Source organism: Lissotriton helveticus, chromosome 4_1, assembly GCF_964261635.1.
Source record: "Lissotriton helveticus chromosome 4_1, aLisHel1.1, whole genome shotgun sequence".
NCBI lineage: Eukaryota > Metazoa > Chordata > Amphibia > Caudata > Salamandridae > Lissotriton > Lissotriton helveticus.
In genome coordinates this window covers 846,519,550-846,545,945 of record NC_136063.1, presented here as the reverse complement: position 1 = coordinate 846,545,945, position 26,396 = coordinate 846,519,550, and positions in this window count along the sequence as shown.

Here is a 26,396-nt window from a genome sequence, read left to right as displayed (position 1 = left end):
AAAGAACAAAGATTTGCAAATAACAGAGCCGGATAAAGCAGAGTAGTAAATGAATAGCTACTATTACTCACCAAGCCCGGGGACCTCTACGCCGAGCGCGTCCAGCAAGTCCCGCTCCCGGTCCATGACATCGGTCCAGCGGTGGGTGGCCTGGTTATATGTGCGTCGGACCCCAGAGATCTTATACATGGCCCGGCACACCTTTTCCCACCGCTGGTGGCGCTCCCGGATGCCATAGCCAGTCGCGATCTTGCCGCCTCCCAGGATCGTCTTGGGGAGGCGGCGCTGGACGTGGAAGATGAGTGCCGCCACTTCCTCCGCGCTGAAGATCTCCCGCGGGACCACTTGCTCCCCCCTCAAACGCCCGCACGGGAGCCGGGCACGGGGTGCGGGACCCTTCCCCTTCTCAGGGTGCTTCCCGGCTCCCTTTACCATGGTCTGGGCAGAAATACAGTTAAATGATAAACAAGAAATAGAATAGTGAAGAAGAAAAGAAAAGAGTTTAAAAAAGTAGTTTAAAAGTAACTAAAAGCAGCAGAAAACACAAAAATATAGAGCTAGAAAAATAGAGGGATAGATAATAAGTAAAATTAGATCAAATAAACTTCAAACAAGCAAAGGATGGCAGAGATTGAGAGAGGATAGAGAAAGCATGCCCAGAACCATAGCAATGAATGAGAAACAAGATGGCCGCGCCCGTTCACGACCGCGTGGGTAAGTTCGCGCGAGATTTTCCTTGCGAGCACGCGCGAAATTGTACTAGCGAGCAGCACACTTTGCGAGATTACACATAGCGGCCGGAAACGGAATTACGTCACGCAAACAAGATGGCCGCGCCCGTGTACGACCGATAGGGTAACTTGGCAAACGTATAGCTAGAAGCGCCTCGCGAACACGCGCAAGATCACGCGAACATACACGTCGCACAAAAAACAATTTTGTATTCGCACGTATTCGCGGCTTCCGAAATCGATCTCGCACGGATTCGAACCCCAAAAAACGCGCGAAATTGCAGAAAAAACGATTTTAGCTAAACTGAAAGCAATGAGCAGGTGCAAAAGTTCAAACTTAACATTAGTAACATTCAAGGTAGTGCTTCCTGAGGGGCCCCTCCAGAGTTTGCAACTATTCTATGACCCTGCTATGACCCAAACAGCAGGCTCATAGAATAGCTACAAGTAGACCATAAAGGTCCTGTGAAAAAAAAATTCACTGCAACAAAAAGCAAATTACAGATAAGGAAGGAAGCAGGTGCCAGCCAGACTGGAACTTTCAAAATTACTGACACATTAATGACCCACAAATTAATTGATGGCAGTTGAAGAAGGGCAGGTGTGCTTGCTTTTTTCAACCACCATAATCTACAGTGATAAATAGACCTAATGGGTGGCAGTGAGGATGTACCAGAGGGTGGCATGGGTGTCCCAGAGGGTGGCAGTGGTGAAACAGAGGGTGCTGTGAACCTGTGATGATAAACCAGACGTAGAAACAACATAGTCGCGGCCGTTGCGAGCCGAAAAGTAAGTTCGCAATTGCGAACTTGTCCCAAAATCGGCGCGAACGCGCGCCAACACAGAAAACGGGAAAATCCGCAAATCCGCTAGAGTTCGCGTATCTTCGCGGATTGCGAATCCGTAAATCCGCAATTTCGCGTACGCGAGATCCGCTAGATCCGCCCATGCTTAGTCTGGACTCCCTGGTTGGTTCTCTGGTTTCGCTGCCACCATTTGGAGAGTTGGCGAGTCCTAACTGTAGAGCCTTGAGTTCTAGCTCTTTTAGTCTAAGCTCATGAGTCATCCTCTGTTCCTCCCTCCCCTGTTCTAACCTGGCTAACTCCCACTTCAGCTTCCTTTTTTCCCTCCTGTCTGTTAGTTCAGCTTCGGTCAAGCTTCCTCCGGAGACACTACTGCCCCCCCTTGAGTAGGTCATTGGTCCTGGAAGTAGGTTTCCCATCTCAGGATGGAACAATCCCTCTACCTCTATGACTGTGTCCCGCTCCGTCCCCTCTTCCTCCTCCTTCTCTTCTCCATGTGCTGCCACCCAAGTCTTCAAGCTGGTCTGGAGCTCCCCTTTCTTGGCACCCCGCTTAAAGAACACTCCCATCTGTTGACAAAAGTCCCTAAGCTGGGCCACAGAATAAGTGTCCAGTTCTTTCAACGCAAATTCCATATTGCTAAAGGCAAATCACGGACAGGCACACAAAAAGAATGGAGTTACAAGGGGCAATCTGAAGCTACCTCCACCCCACCACCAGGAATGAATTTGAAAAAAACAAAAGTAAAAATTAGGAAGGCCGCCAGGAGAAAACTCCTGGTGTAGGTCAGTGGATTACACTTAGTTACTGCAGAGTAGTCGCAACCACAGTTCTCATCCCACCGCTAGACACCAATATGTTGGACCTAGTTTTGCCAAGTCTCATAGGGTAGCCTGGCCTAGGGTAAGACAGTCAATATCCAGAAGCACAAGTGTGAAGTTTGCATACCACCCAGCAGTAACTCAATGCAGTTCCACTTAAAAACAACACTACACCAAATTGTTGTGGAAAAATACGTGCTGTTTTATAAAAAATAGTACTAGGTTCTCTTTTCCACTATATATCCTTAGTCAGTACAGACAAAAAATACATTTAGTCCATGTCTCTACCAGTTACAATTGTTTTAGAAGAGTTCTCACAATTCAATTTATCAGCATTAAGGTACAATTCATAGGCTCTCAGTAATAGTGTCTTGCCACCTTACAAGCTCAGGGAGTCTTTGGACCTCTAAGATAGGTTAACACCAATTACCCCCCACTCTACTATTCTGAATAAGCTCTTCTCTAGACCTGTCACAAGGAGGTTTATATCTCAGCACCACGTACTCAGCGTTCCAGATCAGCTTTAATACAATCAGGTTCCTTGTGAAAGTCTTTAAGGCTTCTGACGGTTTTAGTTCACTCTTAGTGAGGCCAACCATTAGGTTCCGCCCCTCTGCCCTTCGATCATAAGATCTTCATCCTTCACTCTCCCCCCTTCACACACTCCTTACTTTTCAGCGATGGGCCCACTGGGCCAGAGTCTCGGATCGCTGGAGAATGGAAGTTCACACCGGGGGGGGGGGGTGGCTCAGCGTGTAACAGTCGGCCGCTTGACCCTCCTCACCCGCTACTCCAGCCCCTCGTGGGTAGAGCTGGCGCGGGGTAAAAGGCCACACAAGCTGAAGGGAGCCGATGCTTGCCTCCCGCCCGATTCCTCCTCAGGCGCTGACTCCGCCTTCCTTGAGGGAAGCGGTCTGACCGGGCATGCGAGCGAGATTAGCAGCTCAAATACAGAGCCTGCTCAGCTCCGGTGAACCTCCTCCTTTGGTTCCGCCCTCGCTCCAGGACCCGTGTTCACTCGGCGGGGCCTGCGCAGTTCGAGGGAGGGATTCCCAAAGCGAGCTTTCAACCACAGTCACCAGTCTAAGCAAGCATGGAGTGGCCTTCGCTACACAGCCAAACCACTCGGCGTTTCTGCCCCAGGCACTTGGCTTTAGCCTCCGTCCAGGATGAACCCACTACCCCTATTGTGGCAGTTCATTACCACAGGAACAGAGAGGGGGGGTTCTGTTGAAATACCAGATGACGCCTATTTCTCTCCTAGTTCTTGTGGCGACTGACCAGGCTCACAGGTTTCTCTCTCCTCCACTACAATTCCTGCTTTGGTCTAAAACTCCATTCCTTGAGTCTAAATCAGGACCTTTCTTACTGGGCAATAATCGGAGTTACACTCCAGTTCAGTCTCCCTCACCCAATCTTTCTTCTGGGGGCTGGATGGGGATATGCGCCCAGGGTCTCCAGGATTTCCTCTGGCAGGGTCAGGTCGGTAACTACAAGGAGAAAGGGGTGGTGAAACAGTAAGGAAGCGTCCCTACACTGGGAGATCAACCCTCTGATTATCCTACCCCCACCTTATGCTACAGCCTTTACTCCAGCTAGCCTTCTCTGAAAAAAAACAAAATGGCTGCACTACAGCTGGCCTTATATAGGGTGGCCTCAGAAGGTCCAGAAGGGACCGAAAGGTTCTGGAAAGTCCCTACTCTAGTCTATGGGTCCTGTCCAGGGGTGACCGTTATGGCAGTTAATGGCGACCATTTTGTGGGTCCCATACTTTCCAGTCATAAATGGCACCTAGGCCTCAGGTAAAAAAACTATGAGGGCAAAAGGGCATCTAACCCCTAGGACAACACCGCAAAAATAACCCAGTGGACACAAAAAGGGATGAAGGTATGAGGGGCAAAAAGGGGACAAAATAAATAATAAATTGGAGGGACTACCCAAAGGCAGACAGGTCTAACAGTACCCATGTACCCAAGGCATAGGTACCCCAGAGGTCTCCCATGGGTTGAAGCATGCATTATGCCACCCATGAGAGACCATTCAAAATGAAATACAGGCCTGCCATTGCACACTGCGTAAGTTGGTGCATGCACCACTTACTAAAGATATAGAGTTCTCTATATCTAAGGGTCATTGCACTTACAACCTATAAGTCACCCCTTTAGCAGACCTTTACAATCCTGAGGGCAGGGTGGTTGGTTCTAAGTGAGAGGGTGGGCCTGCATGAACAGGACACCCCATCAGCCTACGGAGTCCATTCTCCCGGGTTGTCAGTGAAGCAGCCATTTAGTAAATAGAGGGGTATTGCGTGACCGCATGATGACCATCTTGATAACGGCTGCAACGAATCCTATCATGTTTGGTATCAAACATGTTGGAATCATGCCCCAACACTGTATATGGTATGGGAGGTATGATTCCAAGCACCGGGAGAGCCCTCTGTTGGGCTCTCAGTGTTACCGGTATCAGCCTTGTAGTCCCGGACAGCACAAAATGGTTGCTGCCAATTAGAGACACATTTCTGCCCTCCTACTGCTGAGCCAAACTCGAGCAGGGGAAGGCAGAACAATAGGCATCCTGTTACAGGGAGGTGTAACCACATCCCCAATAGGATTTAGTGTATTAGGGCTGGGTGGGTGTGTTTGCTAGCACCTGAAAGTCTGAATGAGGAGCACATTTGGTGTCCCTGTGAATATTCCAGTTCAAACCAGTCCTGGGAGCCGTTGGCTCCCGCTCTGGTGCAAAAACTGGACAAAGGACATGAGAGTAACCTCTCCCCTGTCCAGATACTCCCCTGAATCTTCCCAACCCTTTCCTTAGGGTACTTAAGGGATTTCCTGGGTATTGGTCCCTAGAATCGTCATTGACAAGATTCAGAACTGAACCCACTGCACTTCTACCCTCTGGGCACTCTGGACTTTGCTGGACATTGTTTGGGCCTCACTTCGTCTCCCTTTCAGTCTGCTGCATTGTCTGTGTCTGTGCAACATACAGGATACATGCAGGAACTTTGGAGCATCCAAAACATTTATAGATAATCTCCCTGACTTTAGTTATTCCCCTTTGTCAGCTTTAAATGAACTATTTACACGCTTAATGACACAAAGACACATTCCAATGTTGAAATGTTTTCTTGTTAGTTTATCAGCAGAATAGGAGACATGATTCTGGCCAAGATGCCTGAAATGGGAAACAACCTTTACAATGCAATCATTACATTGCACTACCTTTACAATGCAGTCATTACAACGCAACATCCTTTACATCGCATGCCACTACAACGCAGCTATTACATTGCATTTCACTACAATGCATGCCATAACAATGCAATATAAGGTAAGTAATGGGGAATAGTAATTTTTTACCCCTACACTATCCAACACTTACGCTACTGTTGCACTCACTGCAGTGACATTAGTCAATTTTACCCCTACAGTATCCAACACTTACCCTACTGTTGCACTCACTGGAGTGGGAATAGTAATGTTTACCCCTACACTATCCAACACTTACCCTACTGTTGTCCTAAAGTAATATGTGTTGTAATGGAATGCATTTTAAATGTAGTTTCTAACAATGCGTTGTAAAATCATGCGTTATAATGGATGTTGCAATGTAAAAAACTGTGCTGTAAAGGCATGCGTTGTAAATGTATGCATTGTAACGTCATACATTACCCTAAATATCTACATCTTAGGGTTGTCTGATACACATATGAGATATAACTATGATATGTACTTAGAGGTGAAGCATGGAAAGAATACTAGTTGAGGCTGGATTTTTCCACCTGTCATTCACAGTCAGTTGGATTACACAGTGGTCAGTTTATTATAAAAATACACTGAGATGTGACTATTTAGATTAGAGAGGATTTAGTACCTAAGCTGTCCAGTATGAAGTCAAACTCCTGATTGCGGGCTGCTGTCCTTCTTGGACCAAGACTGGGTCTACAGAGCTGACAACAAATTTGACTGAAGTCTGGTAACAGAACCCCCAGCCCTGCCGGCTGATGATCTGATTGGTACAAAAGGGGGTGGTGATGGACAGAGCATCTGAACCAATCAAACACTCACACCCAGTCAACAGATCAGGGTTTAATCCATCACCGTTCTTTAGCCCACTCTGCCACCCCAATTCAGACATGGCCATATGCAAATCAGTCTGACCCTGTGCCTCATGGGAACAGTCCAGCCCGAACTGCCAAGCCATGCCTTCCCTGGACCGGAAACAAGCTTCCGAGGACCGGTTTCTGGCATTTCAGCCGTCTTCAGCCCGGCTTGCTTGAATCCAGTGGCAAAGTGAGCAAGAGACTCACGTCTGAGCATACCCTGCCAACTTATGGCGAACAAAGCGGTACAAAAAGGGGTGGTGATGGACGGAGCATCTGAACCAATCAAACACTCACCCCCAGACAACAGATCTGGGTTTAATCCATCACCGTTCTTTAGCCCACTCTGCTACCCCAGTTCAGACATGGCCATATGCAAATCAGTCTGACCCTGTGCCTCATGGGAACAGTCCAACCCGAACTGACAAGCCATGCCTTCCCTGGAACAGAAACAAGCTTCCGAGGACCGGTTTCTGGCATTTCAGCCGTCTTCAGCCCGGCTTGCTTGAATTGTGGACCTAGTTGTTGAATGTATCTTATGTCAATTTCTGCTGTAATATATAACTGTTATGTGCATATGTCCGCTTTCAGCTTCTTCCGTAGCAAGTGAAGAAATGCTGGCTACACTACTGCTGACAGGTAGGGGGATTATTGGGAGTGGGTAAGTGTATTCACCAACACTGAGGGTCCAAATAGCAATGAGGGTGAAGGAACTGACCAGGAGACCATTTCAACATCTCATTCAAGGGTCTCTGAATCTGGCCAGCCCTCATGGTCTTGGTTAAACCATCACCAGTCACTACGTTTGCTCCTTTGGCCACCACCACTACTATCACCAGCACCACCCTTACTGGCAGAGGAGGCTCTAGAAGCTCTTAAGAACTTTTAGGAACTTAAATGCCACCAGTATTGTCCCAAATATGTTAGTCAAAAACTGGCTCAAGATTTTGACATCCTGAAGAAACGACTTCAGCGCATACAGAATGCCTCCGCACGACTCATCCTCGACATCCCTCGCCACAACCACATATCTGCCCACCTGAAAAACCTGCACTGGCTCCCCGTCAGCAAAAGGATCACGTTCAGGCTCCTCACCCACGCACACAAAGCGCTCCACGTCACGGGCCCTGAATACCTCAACAACCGCCTCACCTTCTACACTCCGACCCTCCAGCTCCGCTCCACCAGCATCGCCCTCACCACCGTCCCACGGATTCGCAGAACCACCACCGGAGGAAGATTGTTCTTCTACCTGGCCGCCAAGACATGAAACTCCCTCCCCGCCCATCTACGTATGACCCAGGACCACCACACCAACAGGAAACACCTCAAAACCTGGCTATTTGAGCAGTAACAGCACCCCCCTCCCTTCAGCGCCTTGAGACCCTCACGGGTGAGTAGCACGCTCTATAAATGCATTGATTGATTGATTGACATGTGCTCTGTCCTGTCTGCCACAGAGGTTTCTGGTCTCTGCTAGTGCCTCCTCTGACACCAGTGCTTCTGCCATATCTTCTCCTACTTCTACTCAAATCCCATTCCAACCCCAACCCCTCTGCACAACCTGGTTGGGATTCAGAGTTCTTCACCCTTTCCAAAGTGCAACCCAATTCCTCTACCTTAATCCTCTATTTCACATGTCCCTAAATTAGCCCATTCCCTGAAACACTCCCATACACATAAACCTCACCATTCCTCTAAACATTCCTGACTTGAAACCCATGACATATTCCCCCTATAGTAAATCCTCAAGTCCCGACCCCAGCCCAAAAAGTAGGTGCCCAGACTTACATCTGCTCCCGGTATCTGGAGAGCCCTATGAGCAAGACATTACTGCAAAGTTATGGTGGCAAGCTTAATGCCTTGAGAAAAAAAATAAAAGACTGTATTAGGACACTATTTTGTGTTCCCTGCCTCCGGACTTGTTTCCCCAGAGGATGAATATATTTTGTAGTCCTTTTTAGGTCTCGCCTGCCGATGCGCTTGCGCATTCGAGCTGGCGAGAGATATAGGGGCCTATCCAGAGTTCAACCAAATTGGCGATTTGATGCAGTGCACGTGCGCTTTTAGGTCAATGCGCAAGCGCAATTAGTTAAAATGCGCGTGCACAGCATCAAATCACCAGCCATCTGTTCCCCAGCTTGGTGCCGCCAGCAGCTCTTCCCGCTCCGCCCCCTGCTGCATCAAAGACTTTCACGGCCGGCCGGCCGTGCTTTCAGTTTCACGGCCGCCAGGCCGTGTCTCCTTTTCTTTTAACTTTCCGAGTTATTCTTGCCACTCGAAAAAGGCAGATTGTATTTTCCTTGTTGTGGAAAATTGGACTTTAATTAGTTGCTGTGTCTGTCGTGTCTGCCGTACTTTCACTTTCACGGCCGCTATTATGCTTAGCTCCAGAAGCCTTTTAAATTAATTCCTGCACCTCAACCATCGCTAGTGACCTGTCTCTCTCATCATCTTTTGTTTACTCTTTTGAATCTCGTCTATCTCGCCTTTCCAGAAATTTACTGTCCAGATTCTAATGTCGGAAACATCTTTTTAGTACAGCTGCTTGTGAATTCTGCATTTTTAACATCCGTGCAAGGCGCTTTAAGACTCTGCATTTTAGTATAACTAGTCGTCTTTGACCAATTTCCCATTTTTAGAACGTATTTATAGTAATTAAATACCCTTATGCTCAGCTCTGGAAGCTTTAGACTAACAACAGTAACTCCGTTAGTAGATCTGTTGTTACAGTGATTGGAATCTGCTATGTGATTGGTTATCCAGGGGACAGTCTGATTTTTAGCATTTAATGTAAATTCACCGCAAAACGTCTTGCTACTCTACAGCCCTCCCACAAGCTTCTCCCAGCGTGCACTCTGCCTCAGGCTTTTTTTTCTCCTCCCCTAATTATTCACTGCGACGGCCAGCCGGCCGTACTTTCACGGCCGCTATTATGCTTAGCTCCAGAAGCCTTTTAAATTAATTCCTGCACCTCAACCATCGCTAGTGACCTGTCTCTCTCATCATCTTTTGTTTACTCTCTTGAATCTCGTCTATCTTGCCTTTACAGAAATTTACTGTCCAGATTCTAATGTCGGAAACATCTTTTTAGTACAGCTGCTTGTGAATTCTGCATTTTTAACATCCGTGCAAGGCGCTTTAAGACTCTGCATTTTAGTGTAACTATTCGTCTTTGACCAATTTCCCATTTTTAGAACGTATTTATAGTAATTAAATACCCTTATGCTCAGCTCTGGACGCTTTAGACTAACAACAGTAACGCCGTTAGTAGATCTGTTGTTACAGTGATTGGAATCTGCTATGTGATTGGTTATCCAGTGGGGCACAGTCTGATTTTTAGAACTGGCTGTATGTACACGGCGACACTGCTTCTTATGTATTTGATTGTATTCTTTTTTATGCTGCTGTCACTTTAGCAGACTTGATAAAGTATTGTTATGTCAAATTCCGTCCACTTCCAGAAGCTTCCTGCTGTCTGTGCACCTGTGAGGCAAGATCTCCATTGCTAAGTGGATGTGCACAGGAATAATTTCTTATTTGGAACAACGTATTGGGATTAAAGGGACACACTGAACTTTTAACCAGGAGCACCAAGGACGTCACTTCCACCTCTCATTTCCTTCCACCTCCCTCTACTGCCACATGGCCAGAGTGTTTCTGATCTGAAGAGTGCCGTCTGTCCCTGTTTCAAAAACGTAATTTCACCACTATCCATGCTGTTAAGTGTGTTAAGGCGGCCAGAACAGTAAATAGTATTGAAAACCAGGCGCGCACTTGGCCTCACTCACACCCCATAAGCTTTCCCTCCCACTCGCTCTCTCCCCCCCACCCCACCCCACCAGGCTCTTGAAGCACGGCGCTCCGCTGGTCATAAACAGGACCATCTGCTCATTCCTTAGCCCTTCTCGCAACTCCTCCCCCTTTCATGTTCTCACCCATCCACCTTCTCTCCCGGAGCCCGCTGCTATTGGCTTTGGATGACCCGACTCTGCCTTACAAGCGCCCCGGGGACACAACCAGCAGATCACCTATGCGTGCATTTCAAAGGGCTTCTATCAAGGGACAGCAGTCCTTCATGGGCCCCACCATTTGGCCGAACAGTCACAAACGTGCACTTCAAGATTTCATACTGCTGAGGTCGATTATATGCTATGGTGACCAGGGATCCCACTTTTTCACGATCTAGGCCACTTTTTCACTTGGTGTTTGGCCTATTTCAGGGACATCTTAACTCCAGTCCTCTGTTTGACAGAGGGGCAATTACATAATGTTGGAAGTGTTGCTTCCTTAAAGTGGAGTAATGCCTCTGTGATTTTTTTTTATTATGCATCAAGCTCCTAAACCAAACGTGCCTTCCTGGTATTTCATGGTGCTGGAGTCGATAACATGGTTCTCATTCTCTCCTCCTCTATCATTCTCCCTCTCCCTGCTCTCCTCTCTCTCTCCCCCTCTCTCACTCCACTCCCTCTCCTCTCCCTCCTTCCCTCTCGTCCTCCCTCTCTCTCCCTCCCCTCACTCTCTCACTCTCCCTCTCTCCGTCTACCTCTCTCCCTTTCCCTCACTTTCCTCTCTCCTCTCTCACCCTCTCCTTCTCTCTCTCTTCTCTCCCCCTCTCTCTCTCTCTTTACCTTCCCCCTGCTCTCCTTTTTCTCCCTATCCCCATCTCCCCCTCTGCTTGCTCTCCTCTCTCTCCCTCCCTCCCCTCTCTCTCCCCTCCGTCCTTCGCTCTCGTCCTCCCCCTCTCTTCTTACCCTCCCTCTCTCCCTCTACCCTCTCTCCCTTTCCCTCACTCCCTTTCCCTCACTTCCCTCTCCCTCTCTCCCTTTCCCTCGCTTCCCTCTCCTCTCTCCCCGTCTCTGCCTCTCTCCCCATCTCCGTCTCTCTCTCCTCTCTCCCCCTCTCTCTCTCCTCTCTCCCCCTCTCTCTCCTCTCTCCCTCTCTGTACCCTCTCCCTCTCCCTGCTCTCCTTTTTCTCCCTCTCCCCATCTCCCACTCAGCACCACCACAACATCACTCAGCACCACCACAGCATCACTCAGCACCACCACAGCATCACTCAGCATCACCACAGCACCACCAAAGCACCACCACAGCACCACCACAGCACCACTCAGCACCACCACAGCATCACTCAGCACCACCACAGCACCACTCAGAACCACTACAGCATCACTCTGCACCACCACAGCACCACTCAGCGCCAACACAGAACCACCACAGCACCACTCTGCACCACCACAGCACCACTCTGCATCACTCAGCAACACCACAGCATCACTCAGCACCACCCCAGCATCACTCAGCACCACTCAGCATCACCCCAGCATCACTCAGCACCACTCAGCATCACCACATCATCACTCAGCGCTACCCCAGCATCACTCAGCACCACCACATTATCACTCAGCACCACCACATTATCACTCAGCGCCACCCCAGCATCACTCAGCGCCACCCCAGCATCACGCAGCACCACCACAGCATCACTCAGCACAACCACAGCATCACTCAGCGCAACCACAGCATCACTCAGCGCAACCACAGCATCACTCAGCGCAACCACAGCATCACTCAGCACCACCACAGCATCACTGGTTCAAATATGTTCTTTCAATGAGGGGAGATGAGCTAAGACTGACCTGCAGTTTTCGCTAGAGGGAGCTTGTGAGCATCGTGAAGCCAGGACGCCATTCTGCTCCGATCGGCTGGTCAGGAGGTCGATAGGCTGGCTGGCTGACTGTTTGTTATCGCCGAGATTAAACGGGCGATTTCGTTGTTTTCCCGCCTTGTACCTGCACGCCGTAAGCTGTTGATTTTAGTGTTAGCCGTGAGCTGCCGTGAGTTGCTGCATCTCCACCGCCGCACCGCACCTCACGCATCTGGCGGGTGTGGCTCTGCGGCTCTGCAGCTCCGCGGCTCCTCGGCTCCCAGCAAGCAGAGCAAGCAGACCTGGTGAGCACGGACGGCAGGGGGCAGGCGGCAGACGGCAGTGCAGGCTGCTGGTTGTCAGGAAAGTCGGGCTGGGCGCGGGGGGGTGCCCTGCTACCCAGGGTGCTCCGAGTGCTAATCTGGGTGATCACACCCCAAAAGGGACCAGAAAGACGACGGGAAAGACGACGAGAGGACAACGGAAAGGACACCATAAAGGGGGGGCGAACATACAAAAACAGGAAACAGGAAACTACTTAATAGCCCCTAATGGGGGAATGTTAAGGAGTGTGAGGGGCGAAGTTTTCCTCCTACTTGCAAGTCCTCCTACTTGCAGAATCCTACTGGGGAACACGGAAAAGAGGAAAAAAAACAACAGTAAAACAACAGCAAATCACTGCAATTGTGACGTTGTAGTGAATGAGCCAGTGAACCGGTGAGCCTGTGAGCTTACTACCTATTGCCTGGTGCTCCCCCTCAGCAGACACAACTCAGGGGTCACAGTAAGTACAATTGGGGGTGACGGTGATCTGTATATTGTGTACTGTGTACTGTGTACTGAGTATTGTGAACTGTGGTGCTGTAGGAGGGGTGAAAGGCTTTGGAAAATACTCGGGAAAGACCTGTGAAAAACTTAGACAGCTTGGATAGTTTGGACAATTGGAGATCAGGGGGGTGAAGTGTGCCGGTCTGGGTGAGCAAGGTCGACAACATAAAGGGTCACCATTGTCCCCATTGTCTAGCTGAGGATCCGGGTTATACTCCTACAGTGCTCAGCTTTCCTCCCCGCACTTGTCACATTGCCCCCTCCCCGACGGCAGCTGTCCATCACTTATAGGGCAGACGGGCTTGGGAGGGTGAGCACCAGTGGGTGTACGGGGTTATAAGAAAGTCGCAAGGAATAATGCGCTCTGGCAAAGTGCGAACTACAGGAACAACTGTCAAACGTATTAAGAGAACTCAACAGCCAAAGGTGAAAGCAAATACTGCAGGAGTAAATCAAACTCTAATGTCCCCAATAGCCAGAATGTTTTCAAAATCAGGAAAAATTCTGGATAAGTTTGAGTTTATGAAAGACCCAGCGGGCGCTCTCATCACCATGCATACGGATAGGGAAAAAGACAAACTTCAAACTCCAATAAAGCCGACGTGTATGGAAAAATACAACAAACAAGCGATCCAAAGTACTCCACAAAACGGTGATGGTAATATACAAAGGGAGGACCACTAATTCCAAATTTCAGACCAGGATATCTCAAATGTAACTATCTACCCTGATAAAAAAAATGACAAACCAATCAAACTAGAGGATTTAGAATTACAGGACATACAGGATATACAAGGCATACTTACCAAAAACAGTAAGATGGAAATAAAGCGAGTACCAATTCCCATAGAAGTAAATGTGGAAATTATAAATAAACCTCAGACATCAGTTGATGAAAACATGATCAAATCAGCTAGTACAATAATTCACATAAATGGGGATGAGAAAAAAGAAAAAAAACTAACGCCTAAAGTATGGCATGATAACAAAACAATTGAGGATGTGCTCTTACAAGCAAATACCTTCCCTACATCAGATTGTGCTTTCTTAACAGGAAAAATAAACGGAATGCCAACTGAAAGTGATTTAAAAGAACCAAAAATCCCAGATGTTGGAGTAAATTGGGACATATTCTATCAAACATCGACGCTAACTCTAGAGGTGTTAAAATATCAGTCGAATAAGATGGACATTCAGATTGACCTACTCACAATGATGGCAAATGTGGTTACAGGGATAGATAACAAACTCGCACAGCTCAATAATCTGATAATCAGAGTCCAAAAGGATAAGCAAAAAATGGACATTGAATGTATTTGCAACCCTCTTATGGATAAGCTTGTAGCAATATCTGATGTTTTGCATACTATAATAGAAGATACAAAAAGAGCTCTAAAAAAAAGAAATTGGCCAGGAAGTGAACATAAAGAAAAACAAATGGGAGGAGACCGAAACAACAAAAAAGGAGGAAAAGAACATCACACTAACAATGGATAAAAAAGAATTGGCAATATCAAGGAAGTCCCAGGATAAAGAAAATGTACAGGATGAAAGAGACTTGACAATAGAAACCCAACTAAGGGATGAAACACATGAGGACGCAACCAGTATAATAACAAAGGTCGACCAAGTTTGTAAAGAGCAGGATACAACCAATTATATTATGTCAAAACGACAAAGGAAAAAAATACGTAAAGCAAGGAAAAATCATAAGCCTAATATCTACAAGTTTGATGAATCAACAAAAACTGATGATACAACAAAAAATAATAGAATACAACGTGAAAAATCAATTGAAAAGAAAATTCTTTCAACAACTAAAAACGAGCAAAAAAAAGTAGTCCCAATATTTGTACAAGAACCATTACGTGAACAAGCATTGAATAAAGAGGCTAAATAAGACCATGAAATGATTGAAAAAAAAAAAAACGGCTACAACTAATCCACCACGGATTACAAGTCAGATAATAAGGGAAGAAGATGTAATCCAGGAGGATAACTTAAAATACGATCAAAACAATGGAATAATTGACAGTATGCCATTAAAAATAACAATAAAACCGAGCGACCAACTATATCAGCATCATAATGTGAACGCAGAAACAAGTTTGAAAGTCAATAAAAAAGATGTAGCAAGACTGTGTATAGAAAGAACAGTAGAGCCTAAATCCAAATCTCCGTACTGGATAACCCTGGGCGTCCGATTCGGCTACGCCCACGGAGTAGGCGTAGTGTTGCCTTCTACGCATTTTGCGTAGACAGCGTAGCCGGCAACACTACGCCCACTCCATGTGCGTAGCCGAGTCGGCTGCCACCCGCCTCCCGCCCGCCCTCCCCTAGATACATTATTTAAGCAACTACCCTGAAAAATACAATTATAAAGCACTTACCTTGTCCGGGGCTCGTCCGGGGCTCCCTCTTTGAATAGCGTCCTTTCCTGGAAACAAATGTGCATGCGCGGGCGGCCGCGCATGCGCATTTCTCGGGAGAAATGCGCATGCGCGGCCGCCCGCGCATGCGCATTGGTATCCAGGAAAGGACGCTATTTAAAGAGGGAGCCCCGGACGAGCCCCGGACAAGGTAAGTGCTTTATAATTGTATTTTTCAGGGTAGTTGCTTAAATAATGTATCTAGGGGAGAGCGGGAGGGAGGTGAGTAGTGGGGCTACGCGGAGTGCGGGAGTGGGCGTAGCTTCTCGCCCACTCCGCGTAGCTCCGCGGAGCCCCACTACGCCCACTACGCCCAGGGTTAGTACTGGATCAATTGATAATTGAAAAACGGGAAGGAGAAAAACAAATTAAATATAAAACAAATCACATAACAGAAACCTCGCACAAAGAAAAGGAACTGCCAGTTGAAAAAGCACAGCTCATATTTAAGCCTGAATATGAATCCAGAGGTAGATATGACATATTGAATAGAGGGAACATCTTCAGGTTATTCAAATCAATTCCATCATTAAACAACATTAGGAACGATGATATTACTTCTATTGAATTCATTGCCGATAAAAATAATCCCCAAGAATTGACCCTGGTAACACTAAAATCAACATCAACAGCAGAGCAAATAATAAAGGAGTTTTCAACATTTAAGGCCTGGGGAATATATATCACAAAGCAGGCGCCGAAAGTGTATCCTACTCCATTTATTAATTAAATAAATCTGCTCCAAACAGAAAAACATACTAAACAAAAAGGAACAGTGTTAAGGAATGCCCGGGGGAGATCCATTAGCACATTGAGAGTGGTTTCACCATCTACCACAATAGAAACACCTCCAGGACCATTCATTTCAGGAATAAATGAAAAATGGATTGCACAGGCTCTGCATAGCAATATAGAACAATGAAAGAACTACACTCCAACCCCACAATCAAAAGTAACAGGGTTGAGATTGTGTTCATGGAACATAAATGGAGTAGGAACAAAGCTTTCCAATGCACAAATAAAGTCTATCCCTTTACCATGTCACATTTTATTTCTTCATGAAACCTGGGAGGAACATCCTTTTATTTTGGAGGGCTATGTAGGTTACTATGAAAATGCAAGTAAAATTCATAGATATGGTCGTCCGAGTGGAGGGTTAGCAACGTTCATCTCCTGTGACATACAAGCTGAGCATGAACAACTAGTATCGTATAGTAATAACATTCTTGTAGTTAGACTGAAATAAAAAAATGCAGACCAAAAAGATAGGTCTTTAATTATGATCAACGTATATATCCATCCAACAAAAACAAGTAGAACATGTACATGTGCAACCCTCAACACCATCCTATTGGAACAAATGCTAGAAAACCCATTAGTGGACTATGTGATGACTGGGGATTTTAACCTTAATTTACTAACACCGTTCCTAAGGGATGATGTAGCACAATCACAAGACCTTCAATGGTCAATTCCACACCAGGATCACCAAGACGTCATGGTAAAACAGGTACGAAATCAAATTGGTACAACATTCATTAAGGATATAGAAGCGTTGGGATTACGAGTCCTTAATGGCCGATTTAAAGAGGATACACCCCCTGCATTCACGTATGTTGCACACAATGCGAGTACTAGGATTGATTATACAATGGTCTCACTGAATATATTTCAAAACATAAATTCTTATAGGGTAGTTAAAGTTGGAGATAGTGACCACTGCCAGCAGTTAATAACTACCAACATTAGAAATAATATTTACCAACCATATCATACTGTGCCGGGGTACATTGGAACAATTAATTATAAAAAACTAATTTGGACCAATCTGAATAAGAATAGTATTTATTTATTTATTTATTTTATTTATTTATTTATTTCTAAACTTATAAAGCGAAAACAAATACCACGAATGGTGTCTCGGCGCTACGCAGACAGAGAGGCACCTCCTGTGCATTATTGAATGAATAGCCAGGTCTTCACTTGCTTTCTAAAAATCATCAGTGAAGAGCTGCTTTTTATATGGGGGGGCAAGGTATTCCAGAGCTTCGAGGCGGCCACCAAAAAGCGTCTGTCTCCCCATGTAACTGTTCTCACCCGTTGAATGTATAGGGATGCGGATGAGGCAGATCTTAACGCTCTCTTAGGGACATAGACCTGCAGTGATTCCCTAAAAAAGTCAGGTCCTTGGCTATTCAGCGCTTTGTATATAATACACAAAGCCTTGAATTTGGTTCTCTTTTTTACTGGGAGCCAGTGTAGTTGGTAAACGATAGTGGAAATGGGTGCGAACTTGGGAGTTTTGGTCAAAATTCGTGCAGCGGCATTCTGCACCATTTGTAGCTTTTTAAAGACCTGCTCCTGAGCATTCAGCAGAAGCCCGTTACAATAGTCCACCTTGGATAATACCAAGGAGGACATAAGGGTTTTCCCTGCCGACAGGGGAAGGTAAGGTAGCAACTTTTTCACTTTTCGTAGCGTGAAAAAGGAAGAGGAGACTACTGCATTGGCATGATTGGTGAAACTTAGTTTGTTGTCAAACAACACTCCTAGGTTTCTGACCTTTGAAACTGGGGTGGGTGGATTACCCATTTCAGGTGGCCACCAGATTGGGGACCAAGATGGTTTTAGGTCTCCAAACACCATTACCTCGGTCTTATCGGTGTTTAGTTTTAGACAATTACTGTCCATCCAGTGACTGATGACTCTCATGCCCGTCTGAAAGTTGGCTGCCACTTCGATCCCATTTTTATGCACTGCTAGCACCAACTGAGTGTCACTCCCATTCCATGGGTTTTAATGACCCTCGCCAAGTCCGACACATAGATGTTAAAAAGTGTCGGACTTAGCGAGGATCCCTGGGGGACTCCGCAAGGCAGCACAAACGTGGGTGAATAGAAGTTCCCCATCTTGACCGACTGTTCTCTGTTAGACAGGAAAGAAGCCAGGAGCTCCGCAGCTTTGCCCTGTATGCCCATAGCTGTGACACGGTCGATCAGGATGTTATGATCGACCGTGTCAAAGGCCGCTGAGAGATCCAGCAAGATCAGAACAGCCATACCACCCTGGTCCATGATCTGTCTGATCTCTTCAGAAGCCTTGATGAGCGCCGTCTCCGTTCCATGTCCTCTCCTAAACCCAAACTGAGTGTTATCTAACAGGTTGTTATAATCAATGTAGCTAGCCAGCTGTTTGTTTATAACTTTTTCAAGTATTTTAGATGGAAAAGGAAGGGCTGCTATAGGGCGATAACTTTTTAATTCCAAGGTGTTAAGGGTGGGTTTCTTTAGAAGTGGCTTTATTATAGCAGTTTTCCATCTTTGAGGATATATTCCTGATTCACAGACGGTACTGCAGATGTTCTCCAGGATTGGAGCTACCACATCAGATGTTAATTTAATGATGGTCGGTGGGCAAGGATCCAGAGGGGAACCCGACATTGTTGTTTTAATGAGATCTTTTATTTCTGACAGTGATGGAGGGAGAAATTCATTCAGAGAGGAGGATGTGAGTTGTGAGTTCTTAAGGCTATCTGATGGTTCCTCTGTCATGATGTTATTGAATTTGTCGAAGATTTCTGTGACCTTGGTCCTGAAAAAGTCAGCCATTTGATCACAGAAATCTTGGGTAGTCTCAGTAGTATTGGCTGCTGGTATAGTTGTTAGTGTTGCCACTACCTGATATAGTTGCTTACTGGAGTTCTGGGCTTTTTCTATCTGTTCACAAAAATATTTGCTTTTTCCAGTCTTAACATCTTCCTATAGCCTGATAGCACTTGTTTGTATCTTTCTTTATCGTTGTTGTCGTACTTAACTCGCCAGCACCTTTCTAGATTGCGGCATTTCTGTCTTTCCAATCTTAACAGTTCGGAGAACCAAGGCGCTGATGGTGTTGCACGATTTGGGCGCACTCTCTTTAGAGGCGCTACTAGATTAAAGGTGTCTGTGAGCCATTGGTTATAGTTATTTGCTGCTAGTTGAGGGTCTGACACTTTGGATGGTTTATTATTATCTAGTTTCTCGGATAGTGTATTCGTATCTAAGTTTTTCCAGTCCCTGCAAGACCTATGTTGCTTTTTTGTCGAGTGTTGATTTTTGTATTTTTTAACACGGGCATAGAAGACCACCACTGCATGATCTGACCATACAATAGGAATAACAGTAGGGGGGGTAATGGCCGGATTGTTCGTGAATAAGCCGTCAAGAACATGACCTGCTTTGTGCGTAGGTGAGGTAACTAGCTGATTTAAGCCAACGGCCTTGAAATCCTCAATAAGACTCAGTGTATCTTTATCTGTTGTGTTTTCTAAATGAAAAGTAAAATCTCCAAGTATTGTAAAATCGGAGGCTTCTGGCACTGTTTCTAATAAAGTACTAATAGATTGGAGAAAAGGCGCTCGGGCCGCTGGGGGACGATAGAGCAGAACTCCATTGAACATTTGGATGGGAGATAAAGTGATAGAAAAAGATAGTGTTTCTGCAGGAATGTTCTCTGAAGTTCCACTTTTTACTGCTAGATCTAGCCATAGAATTATGGCAAGACCGCCCCCTTTTTTCCCTGCCGGTCTATCTTGTCTGACGATATAGTAGCCCTCAGGGACGGCTGTCACAAGATCGGGGTCGGAAGCCAAGTCGGCCCATGTCTCTGTTATAAACAGAATGTCCAGTTTGTGTGTTGATATTAATTCAGCCACATCTTCTCTATGTTTACACATAGATCTAGCGTTCACCAGTCCGCATTTAATGCGTGTGGCCTCATTACAAGATGCCCCTGGGATAAGTGATATCCGAGTAAGGGAGCGAGTGAATTTAAAATTGCAGTTTGGGCAAGCTATATGAGTCACGTTGGAACACTCTTCTAAGTTGAAGTGTGGGCATTCGTGCCGGAGCATGGTGTTTTTAATATCTAACAGATCGGAGGAAGAGTATTTCAGTAACTTACTAGGATGGCGTGGTAGCCGGCCAGGGGATTGGGCGCTGGGCGCGGGTCCAGCGCGGACTGGCGCAGACTGGCACCCCTTTGGCGCGGCTTTGGCGCGGAGATGGCGCTCCCGCTGCGCTCGTCCGCTGCGCTTTCGTGAAGCCATTTTTAAGGTCTAAGCCCCGCCCCCAGCTATGACGCTAATTCTGGTCGGGGAGCCGGCCCTGAGGCACAGTGAAGCTCTACCCTGCCCTCCACACAAACGGCACGGAGCCGCGGTGGAACGGGGCTAGGGGTGCAGAAAGCCACAACAATGCTAGTTGGCTAAAATTGATTTTAAAACACAATTATTAAGTCAATTGTAATATTTATAAAAACGAAGCTAATTTGCATATACAAAGTCCGATATCCAGCATATTTTAACTGGGCTTTCTTCAGCATGCAGAGGAGGATCCCCTCGCAATCTGCATGGACTCACCAACACAACACACAAGGAGCTGCCACCACCTGAATGAAAAAGTTGAGAACATTATAAAGAGCTGCTTTACTGAAAATACGACGGAAACAGCAGTTGAGCAGTGGGAGGAATTCACAAAGAAACTAGTAAAACCACAAATCTGGGTTAACCCCAACAAAAGAATTGCAAAAAAGAAAGAAGAAGGAGAGGACTCATATATGAATCTTCCATACACAATAACCAAGTTAAAAAGAGCTCGGAACAGAATAAGGAGACAAATTAGCACCACAGCTATTAATTACGAAATGTTGAACACTCTAAAAGCATTAAATCAACACCTGAAAAAGCTAATATGGAATGAGAAATACGAAGCTAAACAGGAAATGTGGTCTAAATTATTTCATGCAAGCAAACAAGCAAATGCAAGAGAATTTTGGAAAATTATAAATAAATTAGAACGGCCGAACAAATTGGAAGTCTCATCAACTCTAACTGAGCAAGAGTGGGTTACCTATCTTGGAAAGCATCTAAACAGTAATGGAGCTATAAAAAATTTTACAAATATACAGCATAGCTCAAAAAAAGACCCTGTCGAAATGCAAGAACACATTGTAATCTCAAAAGAACAACTAATAAAACTAATAAGGAAGCAGAAAGGTGGGGCACCCGGCCCCAATGGGATACTGTTTGCCCTTTTTAAAGAAAACTCTGACTTTTGGTTGATTTACTTGGAAAGGGTATTTAAAGAAGTTATTGAGACAGGTAACATCCCGGAGTCCTGGCGAGGATCTTTAATCTCCCCCATATTCAAGAAAGGTAATTGGGCCCTTGCGGAGAACTATAGACTCATCACCCTACAAGACACGGATGCTAAACTATTTGCTGGAATTTTACTGATTAAATTAAATGAATGGGCATCAGAAAATAAGATCTTGCTATTCCGTCAAACTGGTTTTATTAAGGGGCTTGGAACAATGACAAACATCATGGCACTATCACTAATAATTGAAAAGTCACTTAGACTAAAACAGCCCCTGTATCTATGCTTTGTAGATTTTAAATCTGCTTTTGATTGTGTGCAAAGGAACTTATTGTGGAAAAAGCTTTTTGAAAAAACATTCCAAATGAACTATTGAAACTGATTCAATTACTACACAGTAAAACTTGGGTAAGAGTAAGAATGGGGGACGGCCGATCACTAACAAAGGAGATTCCAGCAATAGACGGGCTAAAGCAGGGATGTGTGTTGGCCCCTCTCCTCTTTAATTTATTCCTTGGAGATCTATCAGGGAACCTGGATGAGCTCAACGCACATCCTCCGAAACTAGGGGACAAACATATCTCTAACTTAATGTATGCAGATGACGCCATCCTTTTAAGTCATACTAAAATCGGTCTTCAACGCCTAATTAACAGAATAGCTTTGTATGCTCAAGAAAATGGAATGATAATAAATGAAACCAAAACAAAAATCATGGTGGTCACTAGGAACATAAAACTGACACAAAAAAACAAATGGTATATGGAAAACACCCAACTGGAACAAATAGAAGTATACAAGTATTTGGGTGTACTATTTGACCAAAAAGGAAATTTTTATTCACAAAAATTGGATATACAAAGAAAAGCTAATTCACTTACTGCAGCATTTAAGATAGCACAGAAATCGCTCGGAAATCTGACCCATCAACCGCTTTTGAAAATTATAGGGGCTAAATTGCTCCCAACATTAACATATGGTAGCGAAGCATTAATGGGGATGGATGCGGAAACGATAAACAAGGTTCTTTCTAAAACGTATAAAACTCTTTTCTATCTCCCAAATAACGCTTCACCGGCACAAATTAGACTGGAGTTCGGTTTAAACAATCAAGAATTTGCAAGAAAAGGCCAATTTATTAAAACTTGGTATAGGATTAAAAATGACCATGATAATCATCTATCCCAATTACTTTGGCAAGAAATAAATAAGAACACGAAATCCGTTGCATGGAAATATCTCAATGAGGCAATAGAAGAGTTTGCACTAATGCCAATCTGGATAAATACGATAAGCAATGGATCATTTAAAAAAATAGTAAATCGAACAACAAATCACCTATCACTAGTAAAGGACAAAGATACGTTGTCAAAAAGAAAGCATTCGTGGTCAGTAATAAATGGATACGAAAAAAAGAAAGTACAAGAATATCTGGAGACACCCTGGTCTGAAAAAAGCAAACAACGTCTCATAAGAGCAAGATTTGGAATACTACCAGGCCTTAGTCATGCCCCGCCGTGGAAAAAGACCAACAGCAACACATGGTGTAGACTATGTAACGGTGGAGAAGAGAATATTGTCCACCTTCTATGTATCTGCCCTGGTCTCCGAAATGAAAGATGTGCACTACTGAAACCTCACTTTAATATGCGTGGAACAAGGACATGTAGGCAGGCTTTAAAAACCTGTCTTCATTCAAATGATATAGTCATGAACGCTGCCTTTGTAAAGTTCCTAAAGATAGCATCTACAAAACTGGGAGAATGATTTAGAAAAATTGTTTTTAAAATGATTCTTACAGAAATCTTTTTAGGATGCAATAGTTTTTTTACTGTATTTTAAAAACTATGTTTTTGTATTGGAAATATTGTAAGATTTTAAATAATCAAACAATAAAGAATTTAACAGTAACAGTAACAGTTCTTTTAATGTTTCAAGCTTTCAAGCTTTATTACAAATCACAAAAAGATGTTAATATTTCACTTCTGTTCTTGGATTTTCGTCACAATAAAAAACACTGAACATAATCTTCACAAAAGTTATTTACAAAAGTTTAGGCTATTGACATTACAAATTAAATACATTATTTAAGTATTAATTATTTAAAAAAATTAAAAGCCATTGTTATTTGTAATATCAATACATCTAAGTCACGTAAATACAAAACATGTTGCATTACAAATGCTATAGGTGTCACATTTGCGAAAGTTATAACTATTGGCATTGTAAATGACAAAGCTATTAACTTAGCTATTTTAAAAAACAACACATAAATAAAAAAAAGTCATTTATAAGACCAATAGCTCAAACTTTCCTAATGCGAGACCTATTGCACTTCCAATGCTTGTTTATTTTTACTTTTAACATTTTGTAGTTCAACCTTTTTCGTCTGTTGTTTACTTTTAACCCCTTCCATGCTGGTGACGAACCCCAGCCGTCACGCTCCACGGTGCTCGTGTGCTGATGACGGCTGGGGTTCGTCACGGCCCCGCCCTGTTTGTTCAGCGGCAGCACACGGGGGGAATTGCAGCCGCACGGAAGGGGTTAATAGTTTGATTTTGAACATGTTTTAATGTTCACTAAATGATATTATGTATTACAACATGTTGCTCGTGTTAACCATTTACTTTCCATGTCTGGTGATTTCCTATGTATTTCATGGTAGGAAATGTGGTTTATTACCTCGCCATTATGTGCTAAGGAAACTGGTAGCGTTCAGAGTCCGAGTATGAGAGAGACTATATTCAACTTTAATATTTTTGTGTAAAAACGTAGGAACACTTTCAGATTTTGATGTTCACATAGACACCATGCCACACATTATCAATGCCAACACCTTCGTTCAGTATATGAGTCCAATAACTGGCATGAATATGCTCTTGATATTATGTGACAGACGTTAGTTATAGAGTATTAGCATTATTTTTTTGTCTGACCATGAACATCTCTAAACAAAGTGCATTCACTCACTGTTTTGAGGTGTGAAGGGTATTAAAATTGTAGTTATTTAATATGGGATTGTAGTGTAAAGTATGTGGTCAGGCAGGGCGACAGGATTAAATGGTGTTAGATATGGTTTGGTGTATATGACCTTTACTTTAATGACTCTAGTAGTTAACATAGTACACTTATAATAGTTTTAAACATTGCGCTTACCTTCTATTTTGCTGTGCATTGTGTTGTTGTTCATCCACCAGTGCCAGTTAGAGTCCCAGGGTTTGGAGTTGCATGGACATGTTGATTGAGTAGGTTTAGTGGTTATTATGGGCGGGTTTGGTTATTTATGCTGTTTTTTTGGGAACAAGGGTGTGGAGGAGGAACTGCCATGTTTCCATTCACTAAAGTTACACTGTAGATACGGAGGATTAGCTAGTGACTTTCTGTCACTGTCTCTGCCATGTCCAGGGTATACCACCATAAACTGAGTAAGGGAAATGGGCAGAGGCAGCAGATGAATGAAGGACTTTCATCTGTTACACCTCCATATTCTGAATAAGATGGATGGACTTCCAAGGTGGCAGATGGGGAGATATTTTTTGACTCTACATCCGCATTCACCAAACCCTAATACAGGCCCCTATACTCCTCGAACCTATCTATTCTTCCCACAACTATTAGCAGAAACTCAAATAACCCCCACTAATGATCAGGCCTTAACTCCTACTAAAAGGAGCGGCCCGTGAAGGTAAGAGCGGTGGGACAGGATGGTGGGGGACTCAACAGACGACGGTGAAGGAAATTAATTATTTAATTTTCCCTCATCTATCGAGTCCCCCCACCCTGCCCCATCCCTTTTACCCGCCGCTCCTGCCTACTAATTAAATTTTACGCAATGCAGGCTGCAAAATGTAACCTTTCTAGATGCTGTAGTACTTTAAACTGTTACTTGAAGTAGCAGAGGTCAGGAACAATACCTTTCCAAAGCATCCTGCAGCAGCTGAAATCATCACTATAGTCAGCCGTGCACTAGTCTTTGCTGTTGCAGGGTTCTTTATCTCAAGCTGTTGCTTTAGGTCCCTCGATTCAGACACAAATGTTTATTTAGCGGGCTGCAGAACATTAGCCCATGATTGAAGGTCCCTTGAGTCCAGGGAGCTGGTCGGGGAACCTAAAGCAGTCCTGGCAATTTGTAGGACCAGCCCATGGGAGGGGTTGGGGGGGGTGGTGGTGGTGCAAGTGTCAAGCACTGCTGCTTTTGTTACTGGGGACCGATATTGCAGCACCACAGCAAAACTGGCCCCCACCCTTCCAGCCTCCCAGGATAATGCTCACTACGGACAGTCCTTGCTTGAGTCAAACACAAATAATGGCTTTCACAGAGGGCAGCACCTTAAACTGTTACTAAATACCCCATAGTCTTCCACCACTGTCCTCTCAATCTCAGGATACAGAATTATGAACAGAGAAGATGCTCTTGAAGGTCTTCTTTAGTTGAAGCAGCCCTGAAAAATGCCACCTCTCAGCTATTAGATCAATGCAAATTAGTGTTTATTCCCACATTACCAAGTTGATACTTATTGACATGCCTTATGAAACTCTATGATCCTAGACAAAAAGATGCTTGAGATATGCCAGCCAGCAACGTGTGAATATTATTGACAGGAAGCACTGCATTTAGCTGCTGCGTCATGGTCGAATAGGAGATTTCGGGCTATGGCGCACAGCGCTGCACCGTGTGCAAGGTCACCATGTCTGCCACTTAAGCTGCCCCTGTGGGCCATAAGCAGGAGCACCCTTCCAGTACAACCAGAATCACTCTGATTCACACTGTGACTGCTTTCGGGGAAGGGGGCACCCCACAAGGAGAATTAAACTATATTCCTGCCCCGAGGGTGCCTTGTGCTTAGATGTCTGTTTCTGTGCACTACTGGAGCCTGTGCAGAGAAATG